Below are 18,946 nucleotides of genomic sequence, written 5' to 3' on the forward strand. Positions count from 1 at the left end.
GCATTAAGGCTGTGCCTTTCGAGGCATTATACGGTAGAAAGTGTAGATCGCCTGTTTGTTGGGCGGAAGTTGGAGATGTCCAGTTATCAGGACCAGAGTTAGTTTTCGAGATGACGGACAAGATTGTCCAGATTCGAGAACGTCTCAAGGCTGCCCGAGATAGGCAGAAAAGTTACGCAAATCTGAAGCGTAAAGATTTTCACTTCGAAGTAGGTGAAAAAGTGTTACTAAAAGTATCACCCTGGAGGGGGTGATGCGTTTCAGTAAGAAAGGCAAACTAAGCCCGAGATACATAGGACCTTTCGAGGTTATCAAACGTGTCGGGTCCGTTGCCTATAAGTTAAACTTACCGGAAGAGCTCAATGGAATTCACAATGTGTTCCACATCTGCAATCTAAAGAAGTGCTTCGCTGATGAATCATTGGTGATACCTCATACAGATGTGCATATAGATGAGAGCTTGAAATTTGTGGAAAAACCTTTGTCGATTGAAGATCGACAGGTAAAGAAGCTTTGAAGGAAGCATGTACCTATTGTTAAGGTCAAGTGGGATGCCCGTAGAGGTCCCTAATTCACGTGGGAGGTTGAAGCCACGATGAAAGAGAAATACCCTTATTTATTTCAGTAAATCTCGGGTCGAGATTTATTTTAAGGGGGTGAGGATGTAACACCTCGAAATTTTGTGTCCAATAATGTGTTAACACGTGTCACGAGTTTACACGTGCATTGAATATTAAATAAAGGACTAAAGTTGACAAACCTTGAAAGTATGTAAATTCGAGGGTTATAAATGTCAACGAAGGGTAAATATACTGTATAGTAACCCTAAATGATGCTCGTACCTTCAAACGAATAAATCATGGATCGTACGGGGCGAAACGCGGGAGAAAGTGAGAGATTACAAGCTACAGGGGTTAATTGAGTCAACATGTTTAATTTATACCTCTGAGTGACCCTTTGACGAACCCGAGGCTTTGTAACAGTAAAATACGCTCACTAGAATATACTATATAAATTTCGCGAGGTTCCGTTTTAAAACGAGAAAGTTATGATCAAATTCGTAGGCGAGGGGTTGGAAGCGTCAATAATAAAAGTTAAGGCTTTTCGGACAGTAATTAAACTAAACAGGGACTTAACAATGCGGGTAAAAGCCACGAGGTCCTTAATCGTAAATAATCGAGGGACAAATCTCAAAGTTACCCCTTCGAAACCGAAAGGTCAGGCTAATCATTACAAAAGATTTGAAAATCTTGGTAATTAACCCTCAGGCGGGCCGCGTTAAGATTATAGTCGAGCTAATGCGGGCCGCGCGCTAGTTGAATATACGTTTTCTGACATTAGGATCCAGGCGGCCCGCGTGCATGTAGCCTAAATCCTAATGCGGGTCGCGTGACAGACCCAGATGCAGAAAACATGGGCAGATTCACTAATTGAGCTTGTGAACGATCTTGTGTGCATTTATTGGAGCATGGGCGCCCTCTACTTGCCCCCTAGCACCAAGGGCCACCTGCTGATCATCCATGAACCCTTGTAGGGCGAGTTGTAATGATCCTATGCATGAAATGTTACTATAAAAGGCCATACATTGTGCACAAGTAAATCACACCTCAAACCTGCTCTCTTGGCCATCTCTGGAGCTCTCAAGAACTCTTCTAACATCCTAAGTCGTGCACCAAGCTTCTGTAAGTGTGTCTACCCTTTTGTGGCTTAGTTTTTGCTTAGTTTAGCCTAAAAGTCAATCCGTCGTAATTAACGATTAACTTTGCGATAAATCACGAATGGTCTAGTGATTTGTCAAATCAAAGATAGTTATATGATGGTAATCATGTGGGCATTAAACCCCTAAAAGGGCACACTCTGATTCCCACGCTAACTAGTCCAAATGTCGAGTCAAACGTGCTTAGAAAAAGTCAACAGAAATGCCATTTTGCGATTTCTTGCATAATCAGTAATGTAGATGATATGTAACCTGTTTAAACACCCATAAAACATGATAATAAGTATATTAACTAGTCTAAGCTTGTTTGATCCAACCATTTTCTGTTTTGACCCAGTTCGGAGCCGCAAGTCGCAAAAGCTTTGACTTTTTCTTTGACTTCAGTTCTGACCCGTTAAAGTTTGATTTAGATATGCCTTAGGACTCTCTTAGGACCAGGTTACATGATGGTATAAACCTCTGTGACCGGTTCGTTGTTTGTCCGAGTCTTTTACACATTTCCGTTAAATGCTTAAAAGTTGACCGTAACGCCCTTTTTAATTTAAAACGAGAATTTTGGACACGTGAATGGATCATAACCTTGGTTACTGATTTCTAAGCATGTCCCAAAAGTTTCACGTCAATCCGAGGTCCAGAATAGCAGTTATGCTAAATAGCGCAAATTACGGAAACTTTAGTAATTAAATAGCGCAATTAGCATAACGCCTATCTAAACCCGGATTTCGACACCAAACCTTTTACTCACTGATGTAAAATAATATTTTGGGATTTTTAAAGATTTTTAATTATTTTTAACCTGCTCATAACCTGCGGGTATGGCAACGGTTCGGTAAATACCGAATATACCCTTTTCGGCCGTAACTTGAGTTCTACAAGGTCTTTTGACCCGATTCCAGTTGCTACTGATTTTAAATAATGAATAAAGTATTTTAGACTTTATAAACTGTTCGGGAAACTCAGATTTCCTATAGAACTCAGAAACCTCTTTTATAATCTTTAAAAAGACCGAAATACCCCTTCGGGGCATAAAATGAACTTAAACTCGTTACGGGCATTATGGAAGGTATCCTACTGATACCACAACCACTTTAAAGCATATTGACTTAGGAAACCAGTGTAGGACTCTTACGGTTACCCGTTGCGCCTTTTGCGCGCACGGTTCGGCTTATGTGACTAGTTTACATAAACTAGCCGAAACGGGTCAAACCATATTGTTTCGACCCCAAAATCCAGAGTGTGATTATTAAACCCATATAAAACAAGTCTTCAAACTTGTTGGGTCAGAATCACATTCCATTCACGGTTTTCGCCTTTCACGCGATTAAACCGTAACTATCCTTTGAAACTGACCGGTCTAAGCTACGGCTAATATAAGGACCCGTTAGGATTCTAATAGGTTATTTTAAAACCTTCGTTCCAGAATAGGAGACCAGTAAAAGCTATCTATGATTTATTCAATTAAGGATTATACTTGCAAAGGTAAATACTTTTAACTTATTTTCCGTTATACGGGCTTGGGTTACGGTATTTAAAATACCGCTTGGTCGGGCAATTGACCCCAACTCATTAGTAGTTGGGTATTATCAATGTGACTCATTTAAAAACTTGTTTTGTTGGCTTTACGCCTTTGGGAGCTTAATGACCATGTCCCGGATATCCTTGGCATCATTTTACGAAATGGCCACTACCTCAACGCCCGGGTGTAGGCGTACACCCGGCATTGTGTCTATATTAATTAAAGGTATAACCGTTGGTTTACCCGCCACGGCCTTATGCTTTGTGGCGTGTCTATTAACCTTTAACCCGGCACGACCCGGGCGACCGAACGCATAGCAAACATGTAATTCTTTACAAGATTTAATTATAAATTATCCCAAGTTATAAAGAGTTTGTGCCTTGTGCATTTAAACCAATTTTATTAAACATTTTACAAAAGTGTCAGTTGAATGTATTTACAAGTGTAAACTGACGTATTTTCCCAAAAAGACTAAATGCAGGTACTACGCGTAATTGGCTGGGATTTCTCCTTAGCATCATTAGAAGTCTTGCAAGCTTAAGATGCCTGAAGTCTGTTGAACAATATTTTGTTATTAATATTGATCCCCTGTGGATTGTATTTCAACAACAGTGATACTTTGATATTACAAACAAAGTTGAAATATATTTATCTTTATTGCTTCCGCTGTGCATTCATATAATTGTGTGGTTTGACTATATTGTTGCCAACTACGTCACGGTAATCCCTCACCGGGCCCACCGGTGAGACACGTGGAAATCGGGGTGTGACACTGGAGTAGGCTCTCATTCGGCAAGAGATCCAGGTAAAATTCTAATTCCTAATCCTTGTCCTCTAAACAGGTCAATTATGGTCGGTAATGGAACTTATATTCCAATTATAAGCACGGGCACTGGCTTTCACCCTTTACCAAACCGAACATACATCTTACCTAATGTCCTTTACAACCCTCAAATAATTTGAAACCTTATTTCTCTACGACGCTTTACTCGTGATAACAATGTGTCTGTTGAATTTGACCAGTTTGGTTTTTCTTTGAAGGATCTCTTCACTAAACGGACACTTTCAAGACACAAAAGTGCCGGGGACCTCTATCCTTTCACTCCACCAGAACTACCTTCGCAAGCATGTTTTCTTTCCACACCAACACTGCCTTGGCACGAGCGTCTCGGCCACCCCGGGAATCAAGTTTTAAGTTTATTACGTCGTACTTTTAATTTTTCATGTAATACAGACAATTTGTCTCATGTTTGTAATTCATGTCAACTCTCAAATAGTAAATGTTTACCTTTCTCAGTTTCTAATTCCTTTACTTTTGCACCATTTGATATTATCAACTGTGTCACATTCAAGTGCTGAAGCTGAGTACCGAGGCGTTGCTAATGCAGTTGTAGAAGCAACTTGGTTGTGCAACCTATTATTAGAACTACATACTCCTCTGCGTAGAGCCTCCATTGTATATTGTGATAACGTCTCAGTTGTCTACCTCTCAGATAATCCAATGCAACATCAACGCACGAAGCATGTAGAGATTGACATCCACTTCGTTCGTGATAAAATCCGAATCGGCCACATTCGAGTATTACATGTTCCTTCAGCTCTTCAATATGCGGACATATTCACCAAGGGCCTCTCTCGCCAGCTATTTCAGTCTTTCCGATCCAGTTTGAGCGTTGGACCTTCCCCCGTTCAAACTGCGGGGGAGTCTTAGTCGTAGAATATTCCAGAAGAATACTTAATTTTAGGAATAGATTGTGCTCCATATTAATTGTACATAATTATGTTTCCTTTTTAACCGATTGTATTATCCCTATATAATGGGCATTGTTATTCAATAGAATTCATTCAGAAATCAAACACTTTTACAACCAAACACATTTTCTTTTTTCATTCTTTCGCAATAGTTCATTCCATTCCACATTCCTTTCATGCATACCAAACACTTCCTTAATTTTAATAAAGTTATTATTTTAACGGACGCAACTTATAGTGAAGGGGTACATGTGTCAAATTGGTTTTTGTATGTCTATATAATTCAAATTATATAACAAGCCATGCTCAAGTGAGAAATACTTAATTTCTTGATTTTATGGTATTTCTTATAAGCATTAAAAGTATATTAAAGTTATCCAATTTAGAAAAGAAATGGTAGAAATAAATTTCAACAAGAAAAAGTAAACAATGAAAGTTTGGTTTTTCTTTTACCAATTCACAAACTCTTTAGGGCTGTTACAGTAATGTTTACCAATTCACAAACTCTATATAGGGTAATGGAATTGATGAGGGAATGCAATGGATCATTACCATTCCATTTCTTGTTTGTTATCTTGTGAGAATGAAATGAATTATTACCTTGTAATGTTTGGTAGGCAAGAAAAGACGAAGGAATAAAGTTGGCGGTGAGTGGTGATAGGTGGCGGTGGTGGGTGGTGGTGGCTGCGACGGCGCCGATGGGTGGCGAAGACGGTGGTGGTAGTGGTGGTCGTCGGTCGTGGTTGGTGGCGGCAGAGGGTGGGTGGCCGTCGTTGGTGGTTGGTGGCAGCGGCGGGTGGGTGGACATCGGTGGTGGTTGATGGTGGAGGTAGGCGTCGGTGATGGGTGGTGGCGGCGGTGGTGAATGGTGGCGGTGGCGGCAGGTGGTAGAAGTGGCGACGGTGGTGGTGGGAGCGGTGGGTGGCGGTAGTGGTAGAGACGGAGACGGTGGTGGTCGTCACTAGTGGTTGGTGGTGGCAACGGGTGGGCGAAGACATCGATAGTGGTTGGTGGCAGTGGAGGTTGTGGCGGGTGTCTGCGGTGGCGAGTTGCGGGTGGTGGCAGCGGTTGGCGTCAGTTGTGGGTGGTGGCGAGTGGTGACAGCGGTGTGTGGCGGCGTCAGTGGTGGTGGTGGTTGGTGATGGCAGAGGCAACGGTTGGTGGGAATAGTGGCTGGTGCGTGGCGGCAGCGGTGGGCATCAGTGGTGGGTGGTGGCGACGATGGTGGGTTGTGGTGTTGATAATGAAGGGTGCAAGCGGGGATGGAAAGAAAAAAAATGGGGGGCAGATGAAATGATTTTGTGGGAATGAAATGCCTTATATAATAGGTGATTTCATTCCATTAACCAACCACACACCCTTTTCTTCGTTCCCCGTAATCGTCCATTCCATTCTGTCTCTTATTTCTACATATCAAACACTACCTATATGTTCACAATTTTGTCACCGTTCTAATTTAAGTAGTTATGTTATGAAGTGAGATCAAAGGTCTGATTACTTTCTATACTTTTTTTTCAATTTCTACTTGATCCACATTGTATATATCTATCTAGCATTCACGTGCACACACGTCTTTTTCTTTCTTCGTCAAACAAAACTTTACCTGGATGTTGATCGGTTCTATATAAACATAATGGAAAACATGTAGAAATACCTGTAACAGCAAACAGACCAGCAGAGAATCATGTCAGAGACGTAGCCATGGAGTTCCACATGGTTATCAGGATGATCTGGTTCCTCCTTAGGGTGTAAGTTCTTGATGGTAATACCAAACTCTAGGGTTTGAGTTTGTATGGAGAGAGAGAGATGTAGAGGGAGACGATTTTGGTGATGTTATGGTTATGATAATTGTGTAAACCTTAACCTCTCTAATTATCTCCTTATATATACACCCAAGAGTAAACATAATTAGTTAATAAGGGTAATATGGTCCATCAACAATTACCAACTAATTATATAATAGGTTTAATATATTTTGATCTAGATATTATATAAATGATTATACGGCTACAAGATTAAATATTACAATAATAATAATAATATATTTAATCTTACATTCTCCCACTTAGTCGAGTAATCATTTATCATGAGTATTAGATAAGCCTGATCAAGAGTTAACACTCATTTTAGACTTAAACCAAGAACCATAGCAAAGAAATATAGCCCTTGAATCATCATTCAACTCAGGACCCCCATTAGTCATACTACAGCCTCAATTTAAAACCTAACAGTTATGATTAAAATATGCAAGTAAGCCCTTTAACGTTTGATTTGTATTTATATTTGTGTATATGTCATTATACTGGCAAAACATATGCTAGAGACATACAAAATCAAAACTGAGGAAATTTCATTAATTAAAACATAAGTAAGTACAATATGTTAATAAATGAGGTCTTTAGTAAATCTCATATTTGAAACATGTTCTTCAAAAACTTTAGGTGGGAGACCTTTAGTCATCGGATCCGCAAGCATATTTTTAGTACTATTATACTCAATACAAAGATTATTTTCCTCAACTCATTCACGTACGAACAAATACTTTGTATCAAGATATAAACTAGCTCTAGTTGAATTGATACTGTTTGAGAAACTAACGGCATCTAAGTTATCACAGTAAAGCTTCAATAGTCTAGAAATGGAATTAATGATTTTAAGTCAATTAATCAGATTCCTAAGCAACATTCCATGATATGTTGCATTATAAACAATAATGTATTCTGCCATCATTGTGGAAGTTGTGGTTAACTATTGCTTATGACTCTTCCATGAGATAGGTCCGCCTGCTAACATAAAGATATAGCCCGAAGTGGATTTCTTGTCATCTTTGCATTTGGCAAAGTCAGAATCAGAATAGCTGTAACGCCTCTCTTTTCACAGCTTTCCGTTTTTAGAAAGTTGTATCGTAATTCTATTTTCGGAAACTCGTTTCCTTTGTAATCGTATCTGTCACACCCCCAAAATACCACATGCGGGAACCCCCGTGAGGCGTGTGACCTACCAGGTTCTAGCCACCAATCATATTGAACTCATAGGTATATTTAAATAAAACTTTCATTTATTGACATTAAGTGTTACAACGTTACAAATATTTCACAGCAAACAGCGGAAGCATACTTCGTTCGTTAAGTGTTTATAAACAATATGTAAAAACCATTAGTCTTGCGTTGCGACTCCATGTATCTCGACCCATTACCACTCCAGCCTCCCAGACAGCAAGTTCCAACGATAAGCACCTAAAGACCTGCAAGGCATGTAACAACGAATCAACAACAAAGTTGAGCGAGTTCACAGTTGGGTGTTCATTTTAAGTTGATTCAAAAACATAGTTTTTCTTTAGCTGGCTTACTTGCCACGGGGGTTACCCCGTAGATGAAAATATGATTAACCAATTCCTTCTTTCCCAGACCATAACCAGTGGGGGCTTCCCCATGTGAACCACTAGACCGTTACCATATCGACAACTGACGAAAGTAAGTTGTGCCCTAAGTCAATGTCTATCATCATTGACTGTGTGCCCAGATCCATTAGTAGACGCCCGTCCGACCGGCACGGTGTGAGGCTTGTCAACCCTAATAGCGCTATCAACTAATGACCCGCTCGCCATTGGCCCGACGATTAAGTCGATATGAAAATAAGGGACTTCATGATAGAGTTTTGTCTAGTAAGTTTAAGGTTGTTTTCCTACCCAAGGAGGACGAACGTACGTATTCTACCCAAGGAGAATACGCAGGATTAATATTGGCATCTTACCCATGGAGGATGGCGGTACATATCCTACCCAAGGAGGATATGTAGGTTCCGTTTTAATTCTTTAACCCATTCCCAACCAACGGGAATCCCATGCCTTAGAAAGTTTGTGAACTCACCTTGGTTTTGCTCGGTTAAAAGACGGAAAATAAGTGCGGAGTGGAACGGGTCACTCACGTCCTAACATGATTACCGGTAAAAAGTTAGTGTGTGAACTCACACGGAGACGCGGATCCTACACGTATCTAACACGTAGCACGTAAAATATTATAATATATATATATATGCACATGCATGCAAAGTGTCGCTATTCGAAATAGTGACCACATTTTCGTCACAATTCACCTAATAAATCTTGTCACAAAATCTCAGCTTTTAAGTGCATTTTCGAACAATTTGCGGTGTGTTAAACGGGACCGTTCAGGCAGGCACCGAATAGCTCCCGAAGAATTACAGAACGTTTCAATCGAACTGGAGACCATTGTATTAAAATTTGGTGACCAAATTCCTTACGGATTTTTCGTGAAAAATCTTGCGCCAAACCATGATCAGATTTGACGTAATCTGATCAGGTTTGCTGAAAAATTTATTTAAAAATATCTGTGTATCCGATTGGCGCGAAACCAAAAACAAAATCGCATGTCCGATCCCTAGTATCTACAGCAACATTTTCACATTCAAACAGTAAACACACACCGAGTTATAACGCAAAACGTTCGCTGCATTTTCTGCAGAAAATGGCAGCTCATAGCAGTTTTAGAAACAATTCGGCTAAAAATACCTAGACCTGTCCGAAAAATACGAAACCACTTCTGTTTGAAAGCTATTTCCGGATACTTGGTTTTAGACTCTGAAAACGTAAGGTTTCGATAATTTAAAGTCCCAGAACAGGCAACGCAAGTCAGCGTATTTTCTGCAGAAAATTGCTGAACTGGTATTTACTCGATTTAGTCACTTTTTCATGCATCCTAACAACTTTCTAGGTGTCGCAAGTGCATAACGAACTTGTGTAAACATAATACACAATATTTATTCGAGACACATAGAACCTATATATTTCGAGCATACAACAATCAATAACTAACAGCCCCTTGTAGCACTCATGTAAGTTTGCGGCCCCCAAACCAACCTGTGAAATCAGTCAACACATCCAGCCCAAATCATTGTGTGAAGTCCACTAACAAAAGATGTTAATTATTCCCATTTAATTGCCCAACACCATCTACACGTGCAGCCCTATTCTTGAATAACAAATATCATCCTAATCTTCCCATAATCCACCAAGGCACTATTATGATATGTTGGGATTTTCACCCATGTATCAACACTTTCGAGATCAGCAACAATTTACAAATCAATTTATGTTCAACATAATTAATTCTAACAAGCAAACATCCTTATGAATTTATGACAAGCAACACCCTATTAAATTTATAAACATCATAATCATAACACATTACCCAACCGATCAAAATCATAAACATCATAATCATACTTCATTCGAATCATCCGCCCATATATGAACATTAATCATACAATAATGATAACCATCAATCATGCAGCACTAATAATTAAATCAATCAATATTATTCACATGAAACCATTATATGTTTAACCATAATTTATCTATTGCTACCAATCAATATCCGATCAAGTTATATTTAGATGAGCACAATACATCAAGAACTTAATAAGCATGATTGAACTAACCTGAGATTGATATTCACTACACAAGAAGGATGATTTCTAAGAGAAATAGACTTCGACAAAAGGGGGGGGGGTTCCACTGTCGTCGCACAACTAGTAGGGGGTAGGGTTTGTTATGTGATAATTGTGGAATATGAAAGAGGTTACGTACATATCATATTCAAGTTATAGATATAATGCAAAAACTCAAATCATTGTGGGTGGGCTGAAATCAAGAAACAAATAATATGGAGTTTGGTTGGGCCGATAAGGGTTGTCCACAAAAAAGAAAAACAAATAATATGTGGGGTGGCACCTATTGACTGATTATTTAACATACATATTATGATATATATATTTTAACTCATAAACAACTAATCTAAAAGAATAATAAATCAATAATAATGAATGTATAAGATTTAAGCTATGGTTCTAAGTTTCGAGTTATGCGAGTGAATTGGATCGACAAGTGAAACAGGTGTTTTGGTTCAAATGGTTCGGGTCGGTCCGACACAATAAGGATTTGGCTTCAAGTATTCGTTGTTTAAAATAAATTAGACAAGTATATAATTAACTTGTAAAAACGAAACAAATGATTTTTACCTCGAAGTTACGAGTTGTCACATCATCCCCAAGTTGAAAGAAATTTCGTCCCGAAATTTTAACACGTAGTCACTGAGGAAGCTAGTTAGGTTGCGTGGTTTCCTGGTTATGCGAGTGAGTTGGATCGACAAGTGAAACAGGTGTTTTGGTTCAAATGGTTCGGGTTGGTCCGACACAATAAGGATTTGGCTTCAAGTATTCGTTGTTTAAAATAAATTAGACAAGTATATAATTAACTTGTAAAAGCGAAACGAATGGTTTTTACCTCGAAGTTACGAGTTGTCACATCATCCCCAAGTTGAAAGAAATTTCGTCCCGAAATTTTAACACGTAGTCACTGAGGAAGCTAGTTAGGTTGCGTGGTTTCCTGGTTTTCCTGGGGTATCACATCATCCCCCCGTTGGTTTGAAATTTAGTCCCGGAATTCCGTAGTAGCTTCAGTAGTGGACTCACTTTCCTCAAACAACTGGGGATACTTGCGTTTCATTTGGTCTTCTCGTTGCCAGGTGAATTCTGGGCCACGACGGGAGTTCCAACGAACTCGAACAATGGGTATCCTGGTACGTTTGAGGGTCTTGATTTCCGGGTCCATAATTTCCACCGATTCTTCGACGAATCGCAACTGGTCGTCGATAGTGAGTTCCTTGAAAGGAATTACGAGGGTCTCATCTGACAGACACTTCTTCAGATTCGACACGTGGAATACGTCGTGAACACCACTGAGTTCTTCAAGTAGATTCAGTTTGTAAGCCACCTTGCGTATTTTCTCAATGATTTCGAAAGGTCCAACATATCACGGGTTGAGTTTGCCTCGTTTACCAAAACGAACTACACCCTTCCAAGGTGAGACTTTAAGTAGCACTCGATCCCCAACCTGGAACTCGAGTGGTTTCCTGCGCTTATCAGCGTAGCTTTTCTGACGGTCACGAGCTGCCGCTATTCGTTGTCGTATTTGAGCAATCTTCTCTGTTGTGCCTACTATGAGTTCTGGGCCAGTGATTTGGCTGTCGCCAACCTCTGCCCAACTAAGAGGTGACCGGCATTTCCGTCCGTACAATGCCTCGAACGGAGCAGCCTGGATACTGGTGTGGTAACTATTGTTATACGAAAACCCCACCAAAGGTAGGTGTCTTTCCCAGCCGTTGCCAAAGTCGATTACACATGCTCGAAGCATGCCTTCAAGGGTTTGGATGGTGCGTTCAGTCTGCCCATCCGTCTGTGGATGATATGTTGTGCTCATGTCTAGACGTGAGCTAAAGGATTTATGCATCACTTGCCACAAATCAGATGCAAATCGTGGGTCGCAATCAGAGATAAAGGAGGTTGGCACCCCGCACCTAACAACCACTTCTTTCAGGTAGATGACTGCAAGTGTAGAAAACTTATCCGTTTCCTTGATGGCTAGAAAGTGTGCTGGTTATGTGAGACAACCAACGATCACTCATGTGATATTGTTTCCGCTTCGAGTTGTAAGTAGACTAGCGACCAAATCCATGGCAGTCTGTTTTCGCTTTCCATATAGGTGTTTCTGGTTGCTAATACTTCACCTTGACTTTCCCACAAGTCAAACATCATTCCCATACCTAGCTAGGTGGGCCTTCACGCCCGATCATCAGTACAAGGTTTATAAATCCTAATATCTCTCAGTAAAACCCATACGACTAGAATATCGAAGCCGGTGTGCTTTGCTCAACACGAGTTCCCTACAGTTGTCGTATAATGAGACCCATATTCGTTCTATGAGGTAACGAGTATCGTCCGACCTGTCAAAGGTTGCTTCTCCATGCCTCGCGTGGGTTCAACTTGAAAATCCTCTTCCTTCAGTTCTGGTCAGGTAAGTTAGAGTCGATGGTGAGCTGCAAAGCTCGCGCACGTTCAATTTTCATAGTTGTAATTATCCTAGAGTTTCCCTCTGGCGATGCCATTAACTGATTTAGCTCTGTCGAAGACAAGGTACACGGGAGGCTCTTGTGATCGGTCTAAATAACGCATCTGGTACCGTCCAAGTAATGCCTCCAACTTAAATCCAAGGCCCACGGTTGCCACTGCAAGTTGTGTGTTGTGCAGTCCCTCGTTGTAACTCCATTACGTACGCCATCACTCTCTTGTGTTGCATCGGTGTGTAACTGGGTCTCTGATTCGAACCATCATGGTATACCACTAGATCGCCCGTACTCTTAGGTAAAGACGATGCTTAGTGCATTGCAGAGTTGGGATTTGAAAGCTGAGAAGACGTCCTCCTGTTTTGTCTTCCACGAACACAACACCCTGCTGTGCTAAAGAGATTTAGGCTGCACGATCATCGAAAATCCTGTGGTGAATCTGTGATAGTGCCTAGTGGGGCCAAGGAATTGCTATATCCTTGGAGGGATCTTTGGTGTAGATCAGTTCTAACAAAATGGATCTTAGCGAGATTCACGAGTATTCCCACTTCGTTGTTTTTATGATCAAAATGTACCTCTCGAATCGAGAAGTTACCTTATAACAAAACTTCGCGCGGCGTGATTCCTTCCTCATGAGCTTTAGAATAGGATACATATGCCGCTTATGTTGTTCCTTCCTCCTGGTAATGATTCAAAACATCATCAACAAACACGGTCGATTCTTGTGGTCCATAAAGCTACTGGTGTGTTGATCAACTCAATGATCTTGGTGTACAAAGTCGAAATGGCCGCATTGCGTTTGATATGCCGTCCTAAGAGCATTCTCCTATTGGACTTACATCTGATGGTAGTTCATTCGTTAGTCAACCCTCAAACGGAAGCTTGTCCCTCGCAACTGGTCGACAGGTTTTCAGTACATGGTCGAGGCAAGAGGTTGTTACCTTGTTAAGTTCTCAATAATCAGTACACATATCCATCGATACAACCTATCTTCCTGGATAAAACTGGGGCTCCCCAAAGCAAAAACTAGGTCCGACAAAGCTCCTGTCCAACAGGCCCTGTTGTTGATTTGACAACTCTCGCAAACCTCCTGGTGCAAGACGGTAATAAATACGAAGAATCAGGGCTGCCTCTAGCGTGAGATCAATCTGAGAGTCTGTCAAATTGTTGTGGAAGTAAAGCTGATAGTTCCTCCCACAGTATGCTGGGTGGAATCACGAACAATTGGTGGATCCTCGATCCTCTTTTCTTAGCCCAAACATTAGTAACGGTTGCCAACATAGCGGGGTAGTCCATCCGTAGACGCTTTCTGGCCTTCATTGCTGATATGCTGCTAGCCCTTACACCACTCTGACACTTCAAAGTATAAGTGATGCAAAATTTTCCTTCCACTCGAGACCATCAAGGATAGAAAAAAGGAGGGTCGATGTCGATCGCTTGTCCCGCAAGGTCGAGTTTGCATCCCAATGAACATGCGAGACTTCCATTGGCTTGCCATCAGCCAGTTCCATAACAGGCTTGGTTTCGAGAAGCACCAGGGTTAAACAGGGCAGAGACGAAGCCATTAGCTTCCCATATAAGCTTCCAAGTTGCCACCATCCTGGCGTCGCTCATGTCAACCCTAAATGCTCTTCCATGAGCATCATCTCCAGTGTTGCTGTTTTCATTGCAAGGATTTCAAGTACTGTCGTTGTTCCTTGGTTGTTGTTGTTTTGATTTAGCAACAGCCACTCCATGTCGTAGCCACCTTCATTTCTATACTGTTGGTTGCCATTTCAAGTACCTTAATGTTGCCATGACTGTTGCCTCCGATGCTGTTGTTTGAAACGAATCTCTACGATCTTTCATCAGCAGGGTCCATCTTTTCATACTCCGTGCCACGTTCTAAGGTGTTACTCACTGTGCTGGCAGTTACCCACTCCACATTTAGTCGATTATCATTGCTTATGTCCCGATTGATTCGTAAGAGTTGACTCCCATGAGTCGCTAACAAGGGTAAGGATTCTATTGAAGCCAATTCGCAGGTGCTCGTCGCCGGTAATCAGGGTCGTCAAAGTACTGAGGTCGGTAAAGTACTACGCTCATCCTCCGCTCCATCGATGTCGTTTGAGTAATACATGGTGTGTTACGAGAGTGTTGCAGAAGTGATCGCACTTCGGGATCCAAGGCGTCAATATGTTAAGTTCCAGCAAACGAAGAAAGGTGAGAAAGACATGGACCAACCATTGTCGTTGCAACATCCAACTCGGGGATGTTCGTATAAGCACCTAACATTTTACATAGTCCGCTAGGCGTTCAGATAGGTGTACAGGTAATACTCGATAGCATCGAGATTCGTAAGAATTCAGAGAGGAGTGAGAAGATCGCGTTCAAGTAGGAGGCAATCACTGCTATGACTCCTAAAGATTTGTTACGTTTCACACTGTTCGAATAACGGGACAGAACCCCTTTTCCACTTGTTAAGGCTCACTGGAACTCGCATGCACCCCACATTATTATTATGTGTGCACCCACAATAATATTGTGATTTGCATGCTTATCTCAGCTCCTCTTAACTCATGTCGAATGGTTCTTCAAACTCGAGTAGCAAGCAAAGAGCATCACAGAGCGTAAGTCATGAATGTTTAGGGAAATACCACCCTATTAGTCACATAACACATGCAAGTAACACATAAATTTATATTGTTGTGCTAAACGTGCAATCACATGCAATATCATATGTAAGTGCTCGCTAGTAGTGCAGTGCAATGAGTACACGAGAGACGAACCTTGCAATCTGGAGCTGAGTGTCATGGTCGTATTCACGTTTTCAGAAATTTTCGGTTATAGTCTGGTTTTACAAAAACGTTTTTCCTCTTTTTAAAACCAAGTTCACTATAACCAATGGCTCTGATACCAATCTGTCACACCCACAAAATACCACATGCGGGAACCCCCGCGAGGCGTGTGACCTACCAGGATCTAGCCACCAATTATATTGAACTCATAGGTATATTTAAATAAAACTTTCATTTATTAACATTAAGTGTTACAACGTTACAAATATTTCACAGTAAACAGCGGAAGCATACTTCGTTCGTTAAGTGTTTATAAACAATATGTAAAAACCATTAGTCTTGCGTTGCGATTCCATGTATCTCGACCCATGACCACTCCAGCCTCCCAGACAGCAAGTTCCAACGATAAGCACCTAAAGACCTGCAAGGCATGTAACAACGAATCAACAACAAAGTTGAGCGAGTTCACAGTTGGGTGTTCATTTTAAGTTGATTCAAAAACATAGTTTTTCTTTAGCTGGCTTACTTGCCGTGGGGTTACCCCATAGTTGAAAATATGATTAACCAATTCCTTCTTTCCCAGACCATAACCAGTGGGGCCTTCCCCATGTGAACCACTAGACCGTTACCATATCGACAACTGACGATAGTAAGTTGTGCCCTAAGTCAATGTCTATCATCATTGACTGTGTGTCCAGATCCATTAGTACACGCCCGTCCGACCGGCACGGTGTGAGGCTTGTCAACCCTAATAACGCTATCAACTAATGACCCGCTCGCCATTAGCCCGCCGATTAAGTCGATATAAAAATGAGGGACTTCATGATAGAGTTTTGTCTAGAAAGTTTAAGGTTGTTGTCCTACCCAAGGAGGACGAACGTACGTATTCTACCCAAGGAGAATACGCAGGATTAATATTGGCATCCTACCCATGGAGGATGGCGGTACATATCCTACCCAAGGAGGATATGTAGGTTCCGTTTTAATTCTTTAACTCATTCCCAACCACCGGGAATCCCATGCCTTAGAAAGTGTGTGAACTCACCTTGGTTTTGCTCAGTTAAAAGACGGAAAATAAGTGCGGAGTGGAACGGGTCACTCACGTCCTAACATGATTACCGGTAAAAAGTTAGTGTGTGAACTCACACGGAGACGCGGATCCTACACGTATCTAACACGTAGCACGTAAAATATTATAATATATATATATGCATATGCATGCAAAGTGTCGCTATTCGAAATAGTGACCACATTTTCGTCACAATTCACCTAATAAATCTTGTCACAAAATCTCAACTTTTAAGTGCATTTTCGGAAAATTTGCGGTGCATTAAACGGGACCGTTCGGGCACCGAATAGCTCCCGAAGAATTGTACAACGTTTCAATCGAACCGAAGACCATTGTATTAAAATTTGGTGACCAAATTCCTTACGGATTTTTCGTGAAAAATCTTGCGCCAAACCATGATCATATTTGACGTAATCTGATCAGGTTTGCTGAAAAATTTATTTAAAAATATCTGTGTATCCGATTGGCGCGAAACCAAAAAAAAAATCGCATGTCCGATCCCTAGTATCTACAGTAACATTTTCACATTCAAACAGTAAACACACACCGAGTTATAACGCAAAACGTTTGCTGCATTTTCTGCGGAAAATGGCAGCTCATAGCAGTTTTAGAAACAATTCCGCTAAAAATACCTAGACGTGTCCAAAAAATACGAAACCACTTATGTTTGAAAGCTATTTCCGATACTTGGTTTTAGACTCTGAAAACATAAGGTTTCGATAATTTAACATCCCGGAACAGGCTACGCAAGTCAGCGTATTTTCTGTAGAAAATCGCTGAACTGGTATTTACTCGATTTAGTCACTTTTTCATGCATCCTAAACTTTCTAGGTGTCGCAAGCGCATAACTAACAGCCCCTTGTAGCACTCATGTAAGTTTGCAGCCCCAAACCAACCTGTGAAATCAGTCAACACATCCAGCCCAAATCATTGTGTGAAGTCCACTAACAAAAGATGTTAATTATTCCCATTTAATTGCCCAACACCATCTACACGTGCAGCCCTATTCATGAATAACAAATATCATCCTAATCTTCCCATAATCCACCAAGGAACTATTATGATATGTTGGGATTTTCACCCATGTATCAACAATTTCGAGATCAACAACAATTTACAAATCAATTTATGTTCAACATGATTAATTCTAACAAGCATACATCCTTATGAACTTATGACAAGCAATACCCTATTAAATTTATAAACATCATAATCATAACACATTACCCAGCCGATCAAAATCATAAACATCATAATCATACTTCATGCGAATCGTCGGCCCATATATAAACATTAATCATACAATAATGATAACCATCAATCATGCAACACTAATAATTAAATCAATCAATATTATTCACATGAAACCATTATATGTTTAACCATAATTTATCTATTGCTACCAATCAATATCCGATCAAGTTATATTTAGATGAGCACAATACATCAAGAACTTAATAAGCATGATTGAACTAACCTGAGATTGATATTCACTAGACAAGAAGGATGATTTCTAAGAGAAATAGACTTCGACAAAAGGGGGGGGGGCGGTTCCACTGTCGTCGCACAACCAGTAGGGGGTAGGGTTTGTTATGTGATAATTGTGGAGTATGAAAGAGGTTACGTACATATCATATTCAAGTTATAGATATAATGCAAAAACTCAAGTCATTGTGGGTGGGCTGAAATCAAGAAACAAATAATATGGAGTTTGGTTGGGCCGATAAGGGTTGTCCACAAAAAAAAAAACAAATAATATGTGGGGTGGCACCTATTGACTGATTATTTAACATACATATTATGATATATATATATTTTAACTCATAAACAACTAATCTAAAAGAATAATAAATCAATAATCATGAATGTATAAGATTTAAGCTATGGTTCTAAGTTTCGAGTTATGCGAGTGAGTTGGATCGACAAGTGAAATAGGTGTTTTGGTTCAAATGGTTCGGGTCGGTCCGACACAATAAGGATTTGGCTTCAAGTATTCGTTGTTTAAAATAAATTAGATAAGTATATAATTAACTTGTAAAAGCGAAACGAATGGTTTTTACCTCGAAGTTACGAGTTCTCACAGTATCCAATTTCGAATCGTTGTAAATCCGGGACTTGATTATAATAAAATTGATCGTTTGTATGAAATATACGTTGTTCGTACATTCGTTTATAACATTCCAGTCATATACT

This window comes from Helianthus annuus, chromosome 13, assembly GCF_002127325.2.
Source record: "Helianthus annuus cultivar XRQ/B chromosome 13, HanXRQr2.0-SUNRISE, whole genome shotgun sequence".
NCBI classification, from domain to species: Eukaryota; Viridiplantae; Streptophyta; class Magnoliopsida; order Asterales; family Asteraceae; genus Helianthus; species Helianthus annuus.